This window comes from Mus caroli, unplaced genomic scaffold, assembly GCF_978045245.1.
Source record: "Mus caroli unplaced genomic scaffold, Mus_caroli_1 scaffold_19, whole genome shotgun sequence".
NCBI classification, from domain to species: Eukaryota; Metazoa; Chordata; class Mammalia; order Rodentia; family Muridae; genus Mus; species Mus caroli.
In genome coordinates, this window is record NW_028227274.1 from 53,028,024 (window position 1) to 53,051,251 (window position 23,228).

Sequence of the window (23,228 nt, forward strand, 5' to 3'; positions counted from 1 at the left end):
AATTAACATTTAGGCAGCCCATAAAGAGTCAAGTTGAAAATGAACTCGTTTCGATGAAAACTAAGTTAAAAGCATTAGAAATATGTGACAGCCTCTGTTATAAAGAAATTTGACCAAGTACAGAGCATACAACTGAATATTGGAAAGAGCATCTCTTAGAAATCTAGAAGGATTTTGCTTTCAGACATGATAAGGATTTTGAGTGTAGTTTCTATGAATAGACGGTATTCTGGCTGGGCTGTAGCTCTGTGGTAGAGCACTTGCCTACATTAGGCAAGGCTATGGGTCCTATTCTCAGCACTTAAAAAATAAAAAAAATAAAAAAATTAAAAAAAAAAAAGCTAGTGTAGAAGTGCATGAACTTAGCTCTACATACTACCATCACCACTACCCCTCAAAAGGAAAATAACTCCACTAACCTGTGGGATAAGTACGCTGCATTTGCGCGGTGATTTTCTGACCTGAGTTTTTATTTATTTTTTATTGCATTACCTTTATAAGATAAACTATATATGTGATATGGCTAGAACCAACTTCATCAATAACACCTCTGTGCTTATATTCCTTCTTGTACGTATCAAAACGCATACTGAGCAATGAGTTCTGGCTTGCAAAGAAGGATTTATTTTTGTACCTGTCCAACTGGCTGACCTGAGTTTTTTTTTTTTTTTTTTTTTTTTTAATCCTTCCGCACACGTTTATTGGGAGAGCTTGATTGCAGAGGCGAAGAGACCTGACTTGAGTTTTTAAAACAACCTGAGGCTTTGCTGGTAGGGCTTGGCTTCTGCTCTGGACCTTAAAGTCTTCAGTCTTGAACCTCTGTTGTTCTTGATCCTGCTTCACGACGTGGAAAGTGTTGATGCTTTTTGGATTGATTCTGTCTGTATGTCGGGCGGTATTTACCTAGTGAAATTGAATAACCTACTAATCTTACTTACTGTCCGTGGTTTGGCATACCTAAGCTCTTCCTGTCTCTGGAATTCCCAGATGCTGTTCTCTCCGCTCAAACTTTTCACTCAGCATCAGCCCAGCTAACTCTGAGAGTTATCATCTCATGTATGGCTGTGAATGGAGATGAATATGTGTGGTTTCACATGCATGACTGTGAGTGGAGAAAACCCATGTGTGTTTGTTACTTTTTGTAGCCATGACTAAAATGTCTAGAAGAAAGCCAAGGGGAAAAACTATTTTGTCTCCTGATTTAATCCCTGGCCATTGGTCCCAGTCTACTGAGGCAGGTGTCAAATGTTTGGGAGAACTGGCCAATGGAAACAAAGGTAAAGGGGAATGCAGGCACATCGCTGACACTTTTTTTTTTTTTCTGTCTCCATTCTGTCCTGTGCAGGCAGGTTAACTATCCCATGAAACAGTGTCGCAGGCTTTCATGCCGGATCCCTTTCTTGGTTAATCCTCTCTGGCATCCCCTCCACAGACACACCTGGAGGTGTGCCTCATCATTTCCTAAGCACCTCTAACTCCAATTCAGGTCGACCAGTAGGATTAACTATCCCAATAGACAACACGTAAATAAGTCTCAATACATTGTGGGACAGGAGGTAATAAACATCACTGGGAAAGAAGAAAGGTCCAGAAGAATAAAGAGACAAGAGTGCCTGAAGAATAACTTGTGATGATGAATGGATTAGATAAAGTGACATTTCAGTGTAGACTGAGAGGTGTAACACTCCAGACCTCTGAGCAAGAGCTCTCCAGAAAGAATGCCATAGACTGGGAAGGTTGAAGGGGAGGCCAGCCTTCTCCGGTCTCTGGAGTACTGGCTGAGAGATAGGTGTGGCTGAGGTGCAAAAATGAGTACAGGGGCTAGAACTTTTGACAGGGCAGGGATTTTAATATTTGGAACTGCTCAGAGAAGTCAGTGTATCTCTCTCTCTCTCTCTCCCTCCCTCTATCTCTACCTATATCTATATTTATATCTATATCTATATCTATATCTATCTATCTGTATCTATATATCTTGATATTCCAAGCTGACCTTGAACTTTTGACCCTCATAGTTCTACCTCTCCAGTGCTGAGATAACAGCCCTGCATACCATACCTGGTTTATGAAAAACTGGGGCTTGAACACAGTTCCCTGTGCATATATTAAGCAAACATAATGTTAACTCCATCCTGAGGCCTCGTTGCTTGTATTTTGAGCTCCTTCTTCCTTTTGTATAGAGATTAGCTAGCCGGGAAATCAGGATAGGATTAAAGATATTGACTTATATTTTTTTAAACATAAATTTGAATTGGCACATGGTCGATATTGCTTACTCTTCTCCAACAAGTAAATATTAATAACTTAAGGGCAAGGTTCATGCTTGCTTTGTAGTCACTTTATCCCCAGCACCTAGGCAATGCTGGGCACATGAAGGTGTTTAGTAAACCTCTGTTAATGACGGAAACAGAGGTACAGCATTGTGAGGGGTTTGAGTCTAAGTGTGAAGAGAGCAGGTGTCAGGAAACTGGTGTGTGGAGAAAAAGGAGAGGTTGAGAGTCCTCCCCACCCACAGAGGATCTGAGCTGTAGGGTCTGGCTCCTGGTGGATTTGAGTCTTGCACCATGACTGGCTCCTGGTGTATGTAAGACTTGCACTAGGCCTTGGATTCAAATGACAGCCTGAAATAAATCAGAAGCTATTTTGATATTTTTCCAGCGACTGTAAAAATGCCAGGGCTGGATGGAAACTCTCTGTGTCTGGCATCCTTTAAACTTAGGCTGTCCCAGTGTTTTTGGCAGGGTGTAACTCTGGGGGGCTTCCCTAATTTCAACACTATAAGCTCCTGGGGAAAGAGAGAGCTGAATCATTAAGGAAAGAGTTCTTCAGAATAAGAAATGGATGTAGTAGCCTTTGTGTGGCTTCTTCATTGTGGGTCATTTTCCTGTTAACATAGAGTTTATGGACATTCTCATTTCTGATAAGAACACAATAAAATGTTGCTTACAGCCCTATTTCCTCTCATTGCCTCCAAATCCCCAAGTTTCACTTATCAGGAAACCTTGCAGTTGCTTCTTGATTGATCTCACGTGGTGTGTATTGCTGGATCTCTGTGTGTTGCTACCAGCATTGTGGATGCATCAGCTCTATCCTCCTGAGGGTAGCTCCAGTCAGAGCCCTGCCGCTGTGATCCTCATGGCTGTGTGCTTGATGCTTACGGAAGCAATTTGCGTCACGCTGTGCTATGGGAAACCTCTTGAATATGCATTATTTAATAGTAACCCTCACCCCATGCTAAATAAAGTCCAGCAGACTCCAGCACAGGTTGATTCGGACACATGTCATGCTCAGAAGTAAAGAGGCACTCCGAGTTCACAACCCTGTGTGTGGGGAGGAGAGAGAGGGGAAACTGGTCAGGATGGAATATATGAGAGAAGTATCAAAATAAAATAAAGCCGAGCAGTGGTGGCACACACCTTTAATTCTAACACTTGGGAGGCAGAGGTGGGCAGATTTCTGAGTTTGATGCCAGCCTGGTCTACAGAGTGGGTTCCAAGACAGCCAGGGCTACACAGAGAAACCCTGTCTTGAAAAAAAACCAAAATAAATATTAAAATAAGACAAAATAAAAACACACAAAAAAACCCCTGCTTGATTTGTAATCTTTGTTAGAAATGAGCTTTGAATATTAGTTAACCAAGAGCATAAACATAAAGATAAAAACATCCCATGGCTATCCAAAGCCACTATGCCCATAGAAGTACAAGCACTTAACATGTTGATCATCAGAATTATGGGCGTGGAAAAATGGCAAGCCATGTTTGCTTCAAGCCTCTTTATATCACATTTAGTTGTAAAAACACAAACAGTTTTTGGCAAAATGGCTACTTAAGTGGATTTTAGGAATATGTTCATGTGGCTTTCTCATTGCACACGTAGCCCGACTTTACTACTCATGGACCAAGAGGTTAATGGGATCGGACTGAAAATTGACTCGACTATGCTGTCTACGTTATACATGAAATTGGCCACACTACCTCACCCAGGCTCAGTGCTCAGCCTGAGTGAAACATTGTAGGATAATTAAAGAGGATTAAGGTGGTGATGATGTTGAAGCTAGGGATATTGGGTCAGAGTATATCATTAGCTGGAGTTGGAGAAAAAAAAGTCTCAGAAATTTTAGGAGAAAAAAAGAAAATCCTAAAGTGGATAAATAAAGACTCACTGGAGATATGTATAAAACACAGAATTTGTTGCTCCATAGTTAATGACTTGAGTCCTGCCTGGTACCCCTGAGGCCACCAGCATCAACTGTAATTATCTTTGAATTTCTCTCCAGCTCCTGCTGTGTGGGGTGGGACTGAAGTGACTTTGGTGCTTTCCATTGCTCAAAATCCTGGCTTATTTAGAGCCTGTTAATGGCATCATCTAGTTTTTAATTGGTCAGCTGTCAAAAAGTTCGAAAATATGAATAATCTCTCTGAGCAAAATTGGAGCCTCTTCGAATCTGACTGAGTTTACCATGCGAAGGAGACAGAAGCCGTCCAATGGATGGGAGGCACGGGGGGCCTCGACAATTCAAAGGCATCCTCCATCTACCTAGTTCTTCATCATCAGGGTGATCAGCCTGTCACTGACCATACGCTGCCCGAGGCAAAGGGTTAGAGCTGCTGAGGGTGACATACCCCGCAGCTGCAGCTGTGGCTGTTATGTGTGAGTCACATCGTATTTGTGCTTTGTTTGGATGGACGGATAGAAGGGACTACAGACCACCATTAAGCCTCTTGGTGAGATTTGCTGAATACAGCAATGAAAATCTGACCAGCATGGCCCTTAAAATCTGAGCTGTTACAATCCTCCGTCTGTGCATCCTTGACTATATCCTTCTGTTTCCCAAGTTGTTGCTCATAGAACTACCCATGCGATTATGTTCCACATAAGCCTTCCTTTCCTCTTCGTGAGGCAGGCTTTGCTGAAGCTTAAGTTACATGGAGGAAGAGGAAGGCATTATAAAAGGTAAGTAACAAAAGCTACCAAAGAAAATAACTTAGGGGGGATTTCATTTAAATGAACTCAAATGATATAATAAAGGGCAACACAATAAGATGAGAAACGTGGAAAAGAATGCCAGAATGCCAGGCAGAGCAGTTCACACAGGACACAGAGAAAGTGAAGAACAGGAGGAGGGCAAGCTCAAAAGACTGCCTCCTCCCACCAGGCCGGGTGACTCAGGCTTTTGGTTTATCCTCAAGTGAAGTAGACACCTGGTGAGAGAGGACTGGACTCTACCAGGCAGTAATGACAAGGGTCCCCAGTAAATCACAAGGTAGCTATGTAGCCTGGAAACTAGAAAGACAAGTGATGACGTCAGTCGTCTACAAAACATCTAAAAGGAGTGGACAAACATAACCACGCCCCCGACTGGAAAATAAGTACATGACCATCTCTCTGGTAGAGTCAAGGTGAAAAGCAAAGGGTGTGCCAGCCATCACTGGGTCACTCTGTGATATGGTGCTCAAAGCATCAGCAGGCTCGATAAAGACACCTTGGCCTCCATCGGATTTCCATCATAAGACTCACAAAGGCCAATGGCAGGACACCAACCAGAAGCCCTGCCTTGAGACAACACTCCCATGGGAGCGTTTCCTGATTAAAGATAACGTTTCCTCTGTGCTTACTTATTTATCCACCTTTCGTATTTGTATTGATCCTGAGACAATAAACTGAGAAGCCAGTGACTCGGGGTGACTTTGGTGACATTTGATTATCTGATACCTTGAGCTCCTCAGTTAAGCTCACTAGAACCAAGAGATTCTCCATCATTCTAAGAAAAGCCCACTTCAGTGTCCAGGAAAGAACTGCACAGAGCTGGAGAGATGGCTCACTCATTGAGTGCACACTGTTTTTCTAGGCTCCCACATTAGGTGGCTGACAAATGTTCTGATTCCCATGTCCCAGCCTCTTTGGGCAGCTGTCCTACTCCCTAAACACACACATACATAAAATAATATAAATATATTTTGTTTTGATATTTTTTAGAGACAGAGTTTCTCTGTGTAGCTCTGACTGTCCTGGAGCTTGCTCTGTAGACCAGGCTGGTCTCCAATTCAGAGATCTGCCTGCCTCTGCTTCTCCAGTGCTGGGACTAAAGGTGTGTAGCCCGATACCCAGCTACAATAAATACTTTTCTAAAAAAAAAAGGACCTGTACATAAATGTTCAAGAAGCATTAGTCACTTAGTCACAATCCTTAAAGCTTGAACCAACCCAACTACCAAATAATAAACAAAAGTACGTTCATAGAAAAGTGTGTTAGCAGTAGGATGGACTGTGTCAGACCTGGCACAGCAAAGACATGTCCAGGGAATGATGTTAAGTGGAAAAAAACCCAAAAGCAAAAACAAACAACAAACCACAAAACAGCAGTCTGTCCTGGCTTTGTTCTACTTCTGTAAGTTATGCCTATGTAAAAGATCTAGGTAGGCCGGGAACAAAACTCCTCAGGGGACAGGTACATAATTCAGGTAACCCAGCTCGGTTTCTGTTGGTGGTAGAAACTTGTTGGAAGACCTTGAAATAGTGCCAGCAGCACAGGCAGCTCTTACCAAGCAGATCTGTAACTCCCACATAGCCTGTACCCATCCATGTGATCGGACCTACTGCCTCTTTGCTTCCTTTCCCTTCCCCTTCAACACTTTAGCATCATGCGATTTTAAATGGCATGTCGCCTCTAAACCTCATTCTACCTAACACCATTCTCAATAAAGTCTTGCTCTTTGCTTCAGAATTTATTCTGTCTAAATTCTCATTTCTGGGACAGTGACATAACTCAGCATGTACAAGCACATCCTACCAAGCCTGGGGACCTGAGCTCAATCCCTTGGATCTGCATGATTGAAGGAGAAGAACCAACAACTCCTGTAAGTTGTCCCGTGACCTCTACCTATTTTCTGAGACAATATCTCTGACTGGTTTGGAACTTACCACATGGGTTAGTTGGCTGGACAGGCAGGCTCAAAGGTTTACCTCCCTTTGACTCCCTTGTATACCACCCAGCCAGTCTTTTTTAAAATGTGGGGGTTTGGGGATTGCACTCTGATTAAAAGAGACAGATTAGAATAAATAAAAATGAAACAATTTTCTCCAAATGTTCAAATGACTCAATGATAATAAGGAAAAAAATATCTTAGAGTGGAGCTAAAACAAAATTAATTCCCAATATTTACTAAGTAAAATACCTTTTTGACTAATATATCACAAGCAATGTGTGATATACTACCTGTCACAATAAGTTTTGCAGAAAAAGCAAGAGCTTGATAATTCCACTTCTAAGTACACATACCAAGGCACTGAAAGCAGAGATGCAGACAGATCCATATACGTCATTGGTCCTAACTCCGATCTTCATGATAATGGAATGAAAACAAGATAAATCCCCACGAGCAGATGAGTGGCTAGCACACGGTGTGATCTCAGAGAAGAAATGCAGTTTTAGTACAGGCTACAACGCAGCTGAATCTTGGGAACAACGAGCTAGGTGAAAGGAGGAAGGCACAGCAGGCCAAACATTGATTTCATTTCTGTGAGGGTCTAGCTAGGAGTCTGTAGAGACAGGAGGTAGAATAGAGATTAATGGGGCCTAGAGGGAAGGGCTCACGGGGAGTTAGTGTTTAGCTGCAGCTTCTGCCTAGGCTGATGAAAGTGTCTGCTGGTCTCTACATACATTACAAATATGTGAAGAGACACAGAGACAGGGGAAACTAAAAGCGTAGACTTGCTCTAGTGCTTTTTGTTTTAAATGGCTCCAGTTTTCATGGAATCATGGGAAGGTTGTCCCAACTGGGTCTTCTTACCACTGTGCTAACTGTAAAGCTGTGCGCTATTCTCTCTCCCTCCCCCTCTCCCTCCCACTCCCCTCCCCTTCCCCCTCCCTCTCTCCCTCCCCCTCTCTCCCTCCACCACCCCTCCCTCTCTCTACCACCCCTCCCTCCCTCCACCACCCCTCCCTCCCTCTACCACCCCTCCCTCCCTCCACCACCCCTCCCTCCCCCTCCCCCTGTTTCTCTACCTCCCCTCCCCCTCCCATCCCTCTCACCCATCCCCCTCCCTCTAACCCCTAGTCTAGACCAGGCTCTACAACTGTCTTGATAATCCCATCATTGCCAAGTGTCTGAGCTGCTCTAGGCGTGGCACATTTCCTTCCAGGGGGGGAAATACATTGCTTATTCATTCCAATTTTCCTTCTGTTTTCCTTTCCACATAACATAAAGTTTGATTGGTTCACATGAAATTGTACAAGTTATTAAAAATCAAGATGCCACAAACATCAGTCAGAGAGGCAAGACTTCCTGGTCACCCCTGCCCCAGGTGCCATTTTCCACTATTACTTCCCTTTGAAAGATGAGCTTTCCTTATAGTAAAAATGAAATGTAACTCTCTCAACCCTGCTTTTAAAGAACTGATTTCTAGCTATGGCTAAAGAGGCGACACATAGCTACAAAATAGCAGCAGCTCAGAGGCTTCAAAAGGGGGAAGGGTACACAGCCAAACTTTTCCTTACAAGATACCCCTTCCGCAACCATGAGCGCTGGCCCACAGCTGCAGTTATCTTCGGTGTACGGGCAAAACTGCTTAGAACACTGTTCCATCAGCAAGGATTGAAGGCCACTCAGTATGGGAGAGTCTTAATATTTTAAATTTGCTTTTAATTTTTACGGTGATGATTTTTATTGTTGCCATCCTGGCTTATTATTTATTTATTTAGTTGTTGTTTTATTGTTTCTGGGTGGAAACCTTTGAAGTGAAGTGAAATTGTAGTCATCAGGCACCCTTTAATCTTTTCCTTTCTCTCCAGGCTCACTCTGGCAGCTCCCTTTTCTTTCCATCATGCCCAAAGCCAGATAACACTTTCCTGCTGAGAAAATTTTAAAGCCACCACCCAGCTCCAGCAAATGAGGGCTGTCATGGTTTGGGGATGAGAAAATCTACTGCAGCTCTCACAGATCTCAGACTTGATAGTGGGTAATTGACAGCCGGAAGGACTTGGTCTCCTGGCAGAGTCAGAAGGAGGGTGAGCCCTGTGGGCTTCATTTGGGCAGAGATAAAACAGGTTTTCATTTGGTACTCACAGAGAGAGCATAATTAACCTTTTAGAAGTTTAAGGATGATCAAATTGTTATTCATTTTGCAAATGAGAAGAGAGAGCTTTCCTTCCTGCCAACAAAATGCCAGTGCAGATTTCAAGGTCACTGGATGATCTCTTTGAGGAAAAGAAAGACACACACACACACACTCACACACTCACACACATACCACACACATACACACACACACACTCACACACACACTCACACATACCACACACACTCACACACATACCACACACATACACACACACACACACTCACACACACACACACAGAGGAGGGAGGGAGAGAGAGACAGAAAGAGAGAGGGAGAGAGAGGGAGGGAGGGAGGGAGGGAGGGAGGGAGGGAGGGAGGGAGAGAGAGGGAGCACATTAAAATAGCCAGGAATAAAATAAATGCTCTCTCTCTCTCTCTCTCTCTCTCTCTCTCTCTCTCTCTCTCTCTGCTTTGCTCTATGCTAAAACTCAGTGCTAATGCTTAGCACACATCTACTTTGGCATCTTGGAGGACACTAGCCTGTCAGAAAACAGAATATAAGCCTCTGACTGGTACTGGAGGTACTGGAGGTACTGGCAATGTGTTGGTGTGTCTTGATGTTTTTTATAGGCTAGAAGCAAGGGCATTTTGTGTCATAAACACATTACTATGGTGGCTCATCTAACACTGCTACCATGTGAGAACTCTGCCTTGTTAATGGCAGCAGGCTAGGGCTTTAAATGTTTGTTAAGTGTTTAGCTAAGTGAGTGCTGGGGAGGACTAGACATGGTGCTCTTGAGATGGCTGTGGTCAGTATGCAATGGGTGTTAGGCGAATGGCCTTGCTGTGTAGCTGTGTTCTTTGCCATATCACACACACTTCATCTCCTGAGGTCAGAACAGGGAAGGAGCGCTCTATGGCTATTTCCATTAAAGGAAAGAAAGAAAAAGAAATGCACTCGCAAACACACAAAACCACATACATACACTAACATTTATGATAATTTCAAACATAAAGAACACTCTTTATTAAAAGTGTGGGCACCTTTTCTTTCTATTCCCTGGGTGTGTCTATCCTAGGCTACTGACACCCACTCATAACAATGATACTACGATACGGAGGAAAAGCTGAAATTCAAACAATTCACAGTAACCTTCATTCATATTTTACCAATGTTCCAAAAATAATGCTCTTTAGAGTTAGTGTTCTGTAGTTCAGAGAGAATTGGAAATTATATTTGATTTTTACTCTCTTTATGAAAACCAATGGTTAAGATTCTTAACCTTAATGTTTGTCTTTCATGATGTGGTTTCCAAGAGTGTAAACCATTTATTCTGTGGCATCTTCCCCAGTGTGTGTTTATCTGACATTTTATTATAGCATGATTCACGATGCATGTTCCCCACTAAGGAACACAAGGTAGGTAGCGTTTGTGTCCTTGTCACTGTGTGGAACTAGGAGCCTTGAGCTGCTGAGAGTATAGAGCTGCACGGATAGGCTCCCGACTGCTCCTTCATATTCAACAAGCGCATCTCAAGAGGCATCTTTCATTTTATTGTTTTTTTGTTTGTTTGTTTTTTTTTTGCCTCAGATGAGCATTCAGAAGCATGGAAGCACACTGTAGACAACACTGATTTCTTTCCCTTTCTATTTTACTTTGTTCATTTTTTTTTCCCAACGCTGGGAATAGAGCTCAGGGTCCCACACCTGCTAGGCAAATGTTCTACTCCAGAGCAACATTCCTGCACTCAAGAGTCCTTAAAGAGTTAAAATTAAAAAAAAAAAAAATCTCGACTAAATTAAACACAGCGGAATTCTAGTTTTTCCACTCTGTGTATGGTTCCGTCCTGGGCAGAGTCAAGCAGAGTCTTTTTCTTCTACCATCCTATCCAGAATCAAATTAATTCCTAACAAAACAAGCAAGGAGTCATCTTCACACATGGCCTGACTGTGAGAGAAGATGACAGGCAGGCAAAGGAATGTTCAAGGGGATAAGGGATGAATAAAACTGAGGAAATGTGAAGAGCAAGAATACTGTGTGGCAGTTTAAAAGGTCCCGGTATGGTACCCGTGCTTCAGCTTGAACTTATCTTTCCAGCTCCTCCAGCATTCGATCCTTCCCCCACAGTTATTTCCTACTTCCGTCTATTGTTGTCCATTTTAGTAGGAACAGTGGTGTCTTCCTGTAGGAAACACGTTTAATTAATTTGAGACAGAGTTTATCATCAGTTTCCTTAAATTGTCCAGTCGTGCCATTACTGAGAATATGTTTAAAAGTCAATATTATTCCGGAGATACGGAGAGAAGTAGGGTCAATAAAATGAGGTCCTCTAGACTGCTAGCTCACTCTGTGCCTAGCTATGCGATTCATCCATGAAATGAACCTGGTGCCCAGGAAAAACATAATTCTCCTTGGCACTGAGACAGGAGGGTAGTGCTCCAGCACAAAGGAGACACTTGGCAATGACATATGCAATGCTTCCGACCACATCCTTACAGGAAAGTAGCAAATGTATTACAGGGTCGATTCTTTGTCACCGTGGCCCCATGGCCTCACACCAGGAATGAAAGGAGCCAGCCAGTTAGTGGCAATTCTTTTGAACAGTCTTGTTTATTCCGAGATTAGCTTGGAGAATACTGAAGATGTTTATTTTCAAATGTGCTTTTAATCTCCTCAATCCTGTCAGATGGGAATGGCGGAGCTTCCTCCCTGATGGCAGGTAGGGCTGCATAAGGTGAACCCATGGAAACCACGCAGCAGGGCTGGAAGAGGAGATGAGCAGGTGGGAGTTGTTCGCTTTTCATTTTCAGGGAGAAATTGTAATTGAATGTTTAATCAAAGCTCCAAATAGATCATGTTCACAATAATTTACTCTCGAAAATTTTAAAGCACTTTTGCTAGGCTGCCACCTTGGCACATCACTGAAATGCCTGGCTTTGTATAATTCCTGTGTGTGTGTGTGTCTTTCTACTAAACTAGGCAAGGCAAGACGTAAAATTCATACCTGGGAACTTTAATGAGTTTTCTGTTTAAGGTTAACTCTAACCCAGTTAACTGTTGGCATTGGTAATAGAAAACAGGCTTCCTCACTGGCTGCCAAAGCTGGGCCATGAAAACTCAGTACCATCTGGGAACTTGCTAGAAAGGCTCACTCTCAGTACTACCCTAGATCTTTCCAGCCAGGAGCTCTGGAGTGGAGACTGGAGACTCAGTGTCACACTGCAGGTGCCTGAGACTTTCTACGGTTGAAAGCCTGTTCCAGCAGAGCAACAAGGTCCATCACCAGCAACTGTCCCTTTTAACAAAGCATCCTGTGATCCTGGAGAGAAAGGAGGCAACAGTACCCACTGGGTCATCCCATTTTAAGTGAAGAAAAAAAAAATAAGATCACCTTATTTGCATCCCTAATGTCTCTTAATTTCACCATTAGATTTGGCCAATAGGGTCCCCTGCCTTTAATATCAGCTTGGCTTAATACTGGTTTCAATTTGCAGGACTAAAGAAAACTACAAACCACTCTTTGAAAATACCCTCCATCACTTGTCAGTCAACAGTACTCAATCCCTTCCTTCCTCTTGTCTGCTGCCCAGGGTACAGAATAAAAATTCAAATAAGAATATTCATGTTTGCCTGGCTGGCTCACTGGGTATATTTAAAACTTTTCCTTTATTTCTGAGAATTTCAGTCATGCATACAATAAAATGTGATCTTATCTACTCTTACGTTCTTCTTTCAATTTCCCCCATGTTCTTCCAGTGTACCATCTTCCCAACATCAATGACATGCATGCATACATACATACACACACACATACATATACATACATACATACACATATTAAACTAAGTATATATACACAGTTCTGTATATATATGTGTGTATATTTTATATAGCAGACTATATATATAATATGTATGTATATATATATATATATATATATTTATATAGTCTGCTAAGTCAAAGTGATGTCCATATGTGCAAGGATGTGGAAGCATCCACACAGGCAAAGGAAACATGCCTGAGACAACATCTTTAATAATGAATAATTCTCCCATCTTCAGCAGGTATACGTTATCAAAAACACTTTGCGTTGGGTGGAGCCTGAAATTTATCTACTACATGTAGGCTAGAATTTGTGCTGGCTTGATCTTCCGTAGGTATCATAGCTGCTATGAGTTCATGCTTACATTAGCCATGCCATATCCAGAAGACAGCATTTCTCATCACCTCTGCCCATCTGTTGGCTGCTATATTCTTTCTACCTTTTCTTCTGCATTGCTTCCTGAACTCTGGCAGTGGAAAGGTTAATAACCATTTCCCAGTTATAACGAGTACTCTCTTATTCTTGCCCATTGGGTAGCTATTCAGGTGCATTTTTAAAAAAGTTGGATATTGACTGATCATTTTATATTTTGGGTTGTGAGTCCAGCCTTTAATGCCTCGGCCATCTCTCCAGCCCATTGACTCATAATCTTGTATGAAGTCGTAAGAAGCAGAGAACTGTGAGGAGCCATGAAAGTCTTGAGTGAATGTGTACTGTTTGACATGGCAAAAACCAAGTCAAGGCTCCCAAGGCCCCAGACCTGTGAAAGTGGCCTCCCTTGGGGAGACTTAAATGAAATTGGCAAAGTCTTCCTCTGGTCTGAGTGTGAATGTCGACGGTGTGTGCACACGTTAGCAACCACAGTTTCCTAGTCCTGGATAAGTGCAACCTGAGACTATTCCTCTACAGCACTGGGTCTGTCTCAACCTTCCTGATGCCGAGACCTTTTAATACAGCGCCACATTTTATGCTGACCCCCAACCATAAAATCATTTTTGTTGTTACTTCATAACTGTCATTTTGCTACTGTTATAAATTGTGGTATAAATATCTGATATGCAGGAGATCTAATAGGTGACCCCTGTGTAAAGGCCATTTGACTCCCAAAGGGGTTGAGACCTCTAAGTTGAGAACCACCGCTCTATAGAAAATCTTCTACCGTGCTATATAACTCTTTCTTCCTGTGCGGTATATAATCAATGTGAGGAGGTTCTGTTATGAGGTACTTGGTACAGATTCAGCAGAGAGCATAGCCCACCTGACTTCAGCTTTTCTGCATGTGTTTCAGTTCCTTGCAGCCCTAATCACACTGAGGTTTCTAGGACCAAGTATAGCTGGACAGGACAGAGAAATACAATTTCTTTTCAGTTAGGGATCAACGTTCAGTAGTAAATTTTAGGACAAACATTACTTTTAATTTTAAATTTGCCTCATTTAGTCAAATGTCACATCCATTTCAAGAAGGAAGAGCGAACACACTAGTATCTTCTGGCTTGCAGCGAGCTTTTAGGGTTTTCCATTTTGAAAAACTTAGTTTTTACAATATGAAAATTATAGACGGAGTGACATTTAAACCTTTGCTTTTCATAGCATTTCACACTTACACCATTTTAAAAGACAGCTATTAACATTTACAAAAATCTTTCAGAAACCAAATGTTCTAACATGCAGAATTCCAATTATACTGTGTAAGAGGGTTATCAACCATTCTTCTACAAGAATTCTTTGAAGTGTCTGGTATTAAACCAAGAGCTAAAATGTCAGTTGCACATAGACAATAAATTAGGGTTTATAAAATCTTGTAAGATTTATTTAATATTACAATTTTGACCTTTAGATTGCCTTCACCAGAGCTTCTCCCTCTCTCTCTCTCTCTCTCTCTCTCTCTCTCTCTCTCTCTCTCTCTTTCTCTCTCACCCTGCTGTCTCTTTCTTATCTTGCATGTATGCTATACAAAATTGTCTGACCTATTCATGCTGTGAGGATACTGCTCTTGCCTCCTAGCTCACTAGCTCCCTCACTACTCCCATTTAGAGCAACAAAACCCTGGTATACGGTGCCTATTTCTGTGCAAAGCACACAAGTGGAGTCATCAGGAAAATGTTACCTTTTTTGTCCCGGAGCAGGAAGTCCTTCCTTGTGGGATGGATTCTGAGGACAAGCTAGAGGCTGTACAGGCACCACTCAGAATTCTTAGCTTTTTAGCAAGGAGGACAGAAGGTGAGGCATCTCACACATAGAACTTCAATTTTGAATGAGATTGACTAAAACTATAAGCAAAAAAAAAAAAAAAAAAAAAAAAAAAAACAAAAACAAAAACCTTTCAGACAAAATTTTCATTATCCCCATTGAGAAAACCAAAAACAGAATTTTCCTAAAAGAATGCACATCAATGAGAAGGGGAGTGCCATTTCTTTCCCATCTTATAGGAGAAGCCTGCAAACAAAGTGTGTTCATTACTAAGGACTTTTCCAAGGAGTGTAGTGAATGTAGACGGGAGATGGGAGATATTAGAATGGAGGGATCAGGAGGCAATCATCTTGGTCTTTTCCAATTGTTGGTAACTGGTAATTACGTCCTGTCTTCCACGTACTAGAAAGTAGCTTAGGCCTGAGTAGTTAGATTGTAAGAATGCTTTTAATTCAACCAAATTATCTCCTTGCCTTGCCTTGCTCTTGCCCTTGCCCTTGCCCTTTGCCCCTGCCCCTGCCCCTGCCCCTGCCCCTGCCCCTGCCCCTGCCCCTGCCCCTGCCCCTTCCCTTCCCTTCCCTTCCCTTCCCTTCCCTTCCCTTCCCTTCCCTTCCCTTCCCTTCCCTTCCCTTCCCTTCTCTTCCCTTCCCTTCTATTCCCTTCCCTGTCCTGTCCTGTCCTGTCCTGTCCTGTCCTGTCCTGTCCTGTCCTGTCCTGTCCTGTCCTGTCCTTGTTCTGTCCTTTTGTCCTTGTCCTGTCCTTTTGTCCTTGTCCTCTTTCCTATCCCTATCCCTGTCCTCCCCCCCTCCCCTCCTCTCCCTCCCTCCTTCCCTTCCTCCCTCCTTCTTTCTTTCCTTTAGTGGAAACAGGTTCCCATAGACTCCAGGCCTCCCACTTGCTGTGTAGCCAAGGCTGAGGCTGTTCTTGAACTCCTGACACTTCTGCCTTTACCTCCTATATGCCCGAGCGCCATGGTTACAGTGTATGCCACTTTGTTCAGATTTCTTTTTCTTTTTAAAAGAGTTGTTTTATATTTATTTATTTATTTATTTATTTATTTATTTATTTTTTGGTCTTTCGAGACAGGGTTTTTTTTTATAGCCCTGGCTGTCCTGGAACTCACTCTGTAGACCAGGCTTGCCTCGAACTCAGAAATTTGCCTGCCTCTGCCTCCCAAGTGCTGGGATAAAAGGCATGTGCCACCACCGCCTGGCTTTATTTTTAATTCTGTGTCTGTGTCTGTATATGTTGAGACCATGTGAGTGCTGGTGTCTGCAGAGGCCCCGGAACTAGAATTACAGGTAGTTTTGAGCTGCCTGCCACGAGTATTGTGACAAAATTTGAATATTTTGCAGCTCTAGGCCCAGCTTTTAAATTTTTATTTATTTATTTATTTATTTATTTATTTATTTACTACTGTAAGTAAATCTTAATAATGCCAGCAAATATTTATATAGACCAGACTTCACTCTAAATGTTTTATGTATCCAGTCCCCAGAAGGACTGAGATTTACAGGTGAGTAACCAAATATGGGAAAGCATATGGAATCTGCTTACAGCCAAACCATAGAGACATAATTTGTAGCCCAGCAGTGTGGCTCTGCAGTCCTTGTACTGCTTCTAATGTTTCCCTTCTGAGAGATGCCCTCGTCAGGAAGATTGAGGAAACTAGGCAAGTCTATTAACTTTGCAAAGTGTTTTTTAAGAAACAGAAATAGGAAGTTACAAATGCCCTCACACTCGAACCTTTATAGCTGTCACTTTGTCACCTGCTTTTGAAGGCAGCTACTTCCTGTTGGAGCCAAGAGCAAGAAGCCAAACCTAACAGTGAGGAATTGCCTCAGTGAGTGGTTCTCTTCAACCAACTGCCAAGTCAGAAGCCTGCGATCAACATGTAGTTAATTGGTACATTCATGCAGATTCTCTTTTGCGGTAGATCGGACCCTTTTCTATAATTTTGTCAAACAACACATTGGGATTCATGGTAAGAACACATTTCTGGGTATTCGTTTGTTATCATCTAAGATAAATTGACACACACAGGACATCAGGCCAAAGGAGGGTGACTTGTGCTGTTTTAGAGTATTGCTACGATTTTGGTACAAATCTATTCCTATTTATCCAAAACAACTGCAGTATGGAAAGACTTCTTATTTCCAGTGAATAAATTTCTTCTTTGAAGCAACATCCCATATAATCACATTTTAGTATAACTAAAGAATTGGGTCATGTTCTTGGAGTTCATCACAGGACGCTTGGCACACAACCATAAGATGTGCACAGCACACGTAGTTGCCATCCATCTGTTGTACACACTGAGATCCGCCTAGCAGATCTGCTGTCATTATAGCCTCTCATACGCCTCCACCTGGGTCTCCTATACATTTCACACACTGGGTACAAATACTTCATGCATGAATGGGGCAGCTTTGTGAAAGCCACCCATTGTATGTTGTCATGGCAGCTGAAGGGGATCAGATATACTACTTTGAGATATGTCTCTTTAAACAAAGATTCTTTTGAACTGAAGATGCTTAGTAAATTGAAGCAAACACAAGGAATTCTTGGCACCGCCCCAGTCTGCAAAAAGCAGGACATAGATTTCCCTTTTATTAAAGAAAGTCTGTATTTGTGCTAGGATTGTTCGCTTGTAAATGGATCCTCCGGTGCTATGAAGGAAAAATGACTCAGGAGCTAACATACCACTCACAGGGATGCAGTTCTGTATAACAAGACTTACTAAGCAATGCATCTATACATGCATCCTCCCCAACCCTCCTACATCTTAGCCTCCAGCCCCCTGCCCTTGCTTTGTCCTTTCTCCACGTTGTATTGCTCTCTGTTTACTTGGTATAGGAGTCTCCAGGTCTAAGGGCCTCTTTGGGGTTTTTCACTGTTCCCTCACATTAGCCTCTTCATGTGCTTATGAAGTCAACATTTCCCCTAGTGACTCTGTCACTTACCAATTTAATTCACAGTCTTTGGTCATGGAATAGAAGAGGATAGAATAGAATTTTTGCTTCTCTAAACTCTTTAAAGGTAAATTTCATTATGTCTTAGAAACTTAACTCTACAGCCACGTACCATCTATCCTGTGATAATAAGAATAGCAGCTAGCCATTGTATTCTGGATCTTCTATGAAACAATTTATAAACAAGATGGAAAATAAGTATATATCACATAAATATAAATATTAAGAACAGTTGGACGAGTTAATACCTTAATGATTGTAGTAATGTTTCAACCAGTTCGAAGGTTCGAAGAAGAATATTTTTTAAAGCTTTGTTGATGTATTAGAAATACTGAAACTAATGAGGAGATGGTGGTCAAACTGGCCTTTTTCACAGTGAGAAATAGAGTCAACTGAACCGCTGCTGTACAGGATCCACACGCCAAAAGACAGACATGGTTTTGTAGTGTTATCACTTCTCTGAACTGTTCGGAATTATAAAACAGTACAAAGACAGCAAGAAAACAAGAATCAGTATCCCAGAGAGGTATCTCAGAATGCCTCCCACCCCACTAGTTACCAGTCTCCTGCCTCCATTCCACTTTACCATATCACTTCCCATCTGCATTGGTACAAACCCTTCCTCCCTAGTATGTCTGCTTCGGGAACCATCTTCTTCCAGTTGGAGCTGGGTGCTGTTACCAGTTTAATCTTCTTTCAGTTCTGAGATTATTACAATCCCTTTAAAAACCACTAATGGCTTCCTGCTGCCTGTAGATAATATTTGAAAGCTCTAATCTGGTCCACTAGGATTTAGCCACAGATTGTCAGGGTTTCCAGTTGCAAATGACAAAACCCAAAACAAAACAAATAATAACAATAACAACAGTAAAACCTCTTGTCGGTTTAAAGGAAAAAAAAACCCTGGATTTGAGAAGATAGTATTATACAAATCACAGACTTGCCAGCAGAGCAAGAGAAACAGGCCAGGAAGCTTGTCAATAGAGCTAGTACTCAAAACCAGGCTCCCCAGCTGGACCAGGACTTCAGTGTTTGTCCCAGATGGCTAGCACTGAAGCAATCACCATAGCTACTGTCTTGTGCTGCAGGCACTGTGCTAGTGTCACATGTAAAAAAATCAAGGTGACGGATGTTTCATACCATTGCCCATATCTTACGGCAAGGACTGTTGGGAAGGTAGTTTGGCTCCACCTTTAAGGATCTCATCTGTTATTTTCATGCGTGTATCAGTACACTTTGGTTTTACTTGACCCTGACTGCCTTCCTTTATCCAGCCCTGTCCTCTGTTGCTGGCACCCCTCCCAGCACTAGCCTCCCTCTCCCTTTAGTGACACTTAAACTCCTTCACTTTCTCTTGTTCCTCTCTCTGATTCTAAAGTGAAAGGAATCTGAGAAGTCCTTACTGGAAAAGGGAAAACATTGAAAATGCAGGGTGAGTGACAAATAATCAGGAGAATCTTCCTAACTTAATGTTTTGCTGGTAACAACTTGTTATCCTACATACATACAAAAAAATAAAAATAAATTTTTTTTAAAACCCACCCCAAAACTAGAAGAAACAAACAAACTAGGTAAACAAACAACCCTCCTCAACAAACTATCAGTCTTTGTTTAATTTAGCAAACATGTACCGGCCCCTATATGCTAAGCTCTGTACTGAGTAATGAAAATAGAGCAAGAATCAATATTTTTAGGAGATTTTTAGTCTGGGTTGGAGATATTATACAGACAGTGGAAAGTCACAAGACTGTGCTACAGCAGTGTAAATGTAGCTAGCTTTGGGAATGCCTACATTGACTGGGTGGTGACAGTGACTCTGCCATCACACAGGGACAGGTTCTGGGTCTGGGCGTCTTTCCTAATCTGCTCATCCACAAAACCATGCGGTATATGCTTTCTACCCCACTGTATGTTCTACACCTTTCTCTAGCATGCTCCCTGCCTTCCCTGCTTCTGCAGCTGCCTTTAGACTTTGCCTGGATCTTTCTCTGTGGCTTTGTGCAAGTGGGGTGTTCTCTTCCTGGAGACTATCTTCACTGGCATGGCCTCTGCTGGGTTACTGTTCTGCTGCAGCTCTGATGGGTGACATTTAGCTACTTCTGCTATCAGCGTCATCTCCAATGTGCAGCATGAGGGACCTGTAAGTGACATTGACCTGTCTCTGGCCGCTAGCCATTGTGTCAGTGTGTCTGTTCTTGTGTGGGTGTGTTTGTGTGTGTTTACTGATCTTCTGTTTGCTTCCCACATATATTTTGGTAGTTTTATTTGACTGTCTCAGTGTACCAATGGATAATTTTTAGTGATTCCAGTTAAATCTTAGCTATTTTTTTTTCTGGACCCATCTACGTCCAACTGCATAAGATTTCCAGTTCTTAAAGCATGATCTGGGTAAAACGTAAACTCTGCATACTGTCACGGACCAGCAGAGCAGCTAAATGCAGGTCCAGAAATAGATTTTTCTCTTCCTGTCCACTTCTGAACTCTACTACCATTAGGGAAACCACAGTGCATGGATGGACTGTTTGAGCTGTGGCATTGCAGAAATGGCATTGCATGGCTAGCCTTGTGTCTTTTTCTCCTGTAGTTTGTGGGTTCCCAGAGGCAAGTGTCTCTGATTCTTTATGGAAGGACTAAAAATCTCTATCAACCTGTCTCCAACTCGAGAGACAGATGTTGAATACATAAATAATTGAAATAAATGGTCGTCTTACTAATAAGGCAGTTGGCAGCCTGGGTTTCACAGGACGACTTGACCTACTTAATATTTTCAAATGACGTGCACTGTCTCGATAGCTATCTGACTGCCTTCCAAGGGCGGAAGTGGATGGCAGGTGTGGGTTCTGGCCTGGTGGTTTGCTGGCTCTTTGGCGTTTTGGCAGGTGCTAGTAAAGCTTGCTGGGGCGGCGAAGAGAGACTCCACAGAGCTTATCGCATTCCATGCTTTATTTCTGTGACATTTATGAAACCAGGTTACCCAGTAGAAATACAACTATGACTTCATAATGGTTGCTTCTTGAAACTGTTCTGTCATTGCCTAAATCCATAGGAGAAGGTGCCTTCCACCCACTGCTTAAATACTAAATATTCAGTACCTTTCACATGTCCGTGTTCATAGAGCAAGCATGTTAGTTGTAGTAGAAAGTTGATTGCTTTGAGTATGGTATTTATATGAACCTATACATACCTTCTTGAAACCACCTATAACCACTTAAAGCTTGATATGTAGACAATTGCTATTTGATTCTTTGTTATGCAGTATTGCTTGGGGCGTTATGAGCAAGAAAGTACTATATCTATTTAGTACAGATACTTTCCCCTGCCTAATTGTAATCTGAGGTTAGTGGAAACTCAAGCCAGACAATAGAAACAGAACCTAGAAAATGGAGTCGAAGCAATGGAGGGGAAAGTGAAGAGAGTTGACTCCTTCAGCTATGTTAATCGTGACCATGGGGGGGGACACAGGCTACATATTTGAACAAATTGAATTGTAGTTTCAATAGAGCTTGCCCTGCTGCTCTTGGCTCTCCTTTGCCTGATGCTGTGGTTGGAATGAGAATAGCCCTCCGAGGCTCATGTGTTTGAATACTTGGTCCCCAGTTGGTTGAACTGTTTAGGAAGGATCAGGAGGTGTTGCCAAGTCACCTGGGGCCAGCTTTGAGGTTTTTGATGACTGGTGTGATCCCAGTGTGTTCTCTGCCTCCTGCAGAGCAGAACGGAAGTGTGAGCAGTGGCTGCTACAGCTGGCCTTCTTCAGCTGCTTGCTTCTCATTATTTCTCCCCTGCCATCATGGACTCTAACCTGGGGCACTGTAAGCCACATTAAATACTTCTGTTTATATGTTGCCCTGGTTTGGGTGTTTTATCACAGAAATAGAAAAGTGTCACCTGGAGTGTCAATTTCCTGATTCATTCTGTGTGGAACCTCCTGCCTCACACATGTATCTAAGAGTCGCTGTCAGATTGCCTGTTAGAATCTTTTATTAGTCCTTTGTCTTCAAAACCAACACTGTATAGGTCATAGGAAGCATCCAATCAACTTTTACTGAATCAGTCCAAGTGAAAAATCACCACAAATTGATGTCATAATAGAATCAGAAGGTCAATGTCCCCTCAGCGCTGCTTTTAATCCCTTCCCTCAATGACCCTGGATGCTGTTTTTCCCCCATCACTACACAGAGGATGCCTGGAGCTTCTGATTTATTTATTCTGACCCAGAGTCTCACACTGTAGCCCAGGTCGGTGTCAAACTCAGTCTTCCTGCCTCAATCCCTGAGGAACAGCACTGCAAACACACACCAGCACAACCAGCTTCAAACCCCTCCCCTGGCCCAGCAGCTCTGTCCTAAAGCCGCTCACTTATTTACATTAGAAAGTGCAACTTGTGGCGTGCTCTCTCCTTCTCTCCTCTTTACACACATGAGCCTGTCTTCCACATGAGATTCTGAGCCCATTCCTTATCTCAGAGAGACACTGCTTCTTACATTCTCCATTCTGCTGTATCCGCAGTTTCCAGCCGGCCCACATCCTCTCCAGCTATGGCACCTTCTGTTTCCTCCTGTTGTCACATTCTTTGATGAATGGCTGCACTCTCTTGCCTTATGGTTGTTTGCAACTCTCTATGCTAGGGACGGTGTCTGTTTTTTTGCCAATGTAGCAGCAGCCAACAGCTCCATGGCTAAACTCAGCAGATATCTTCTCGTGCTTATCTCCATTCTCCTTTCTGACACATTTCAGCCCGTGCGGAACTCCTGTCTCCAGTCTTTGATTCTCAGCACCAGCGTCTGTTTGCTTCTCATTATTCTCTTGCCCTGTCATTGCTTTTCCTGACTCTCCAAATTTCTGCCTTTGTCTTGATTACTTTGTGTCTCACTGCGTACTAGTTGGTATCTTTCATTGTTAGTCTCTTCTCCTTTGCCCCCATAACATATGCTCCCTAGGAAACCCCAGCCTCACTGGTGAGCTCCACATCTATGAGTGAAAATGTTGTCTCTGTTTGTGACTGCTCTCCCAATTGATCTCCTGACTTTCCTACCTGACTCAGTCAGAAGTTTTTGTACTCTCTGTTAACCCAGAGTACACACGTTTTTTTCTGTTCCCTAAGAACATGCTACTTATTGCCTGCAATGCCAACTTCTGTTTACTTCTTTTCCCCCAAATAGAATGGAAGCTTTTTGCCAGTT

General features: G+C 42.5%; 1 pseudogene; it reads right to left on the reverse strand.

The window, feature by feature from the left end:
- Window positions 1-557: 557 nt before the first annotated feature.
- Window positions 558-634, reverse strand: LOC115029927 (small nucleolar RNA SNORA40; annotated as a pseudogene).
- Between the last annotated feature and the right edge of the window lie 22,594 nt (window positions 635-23,228).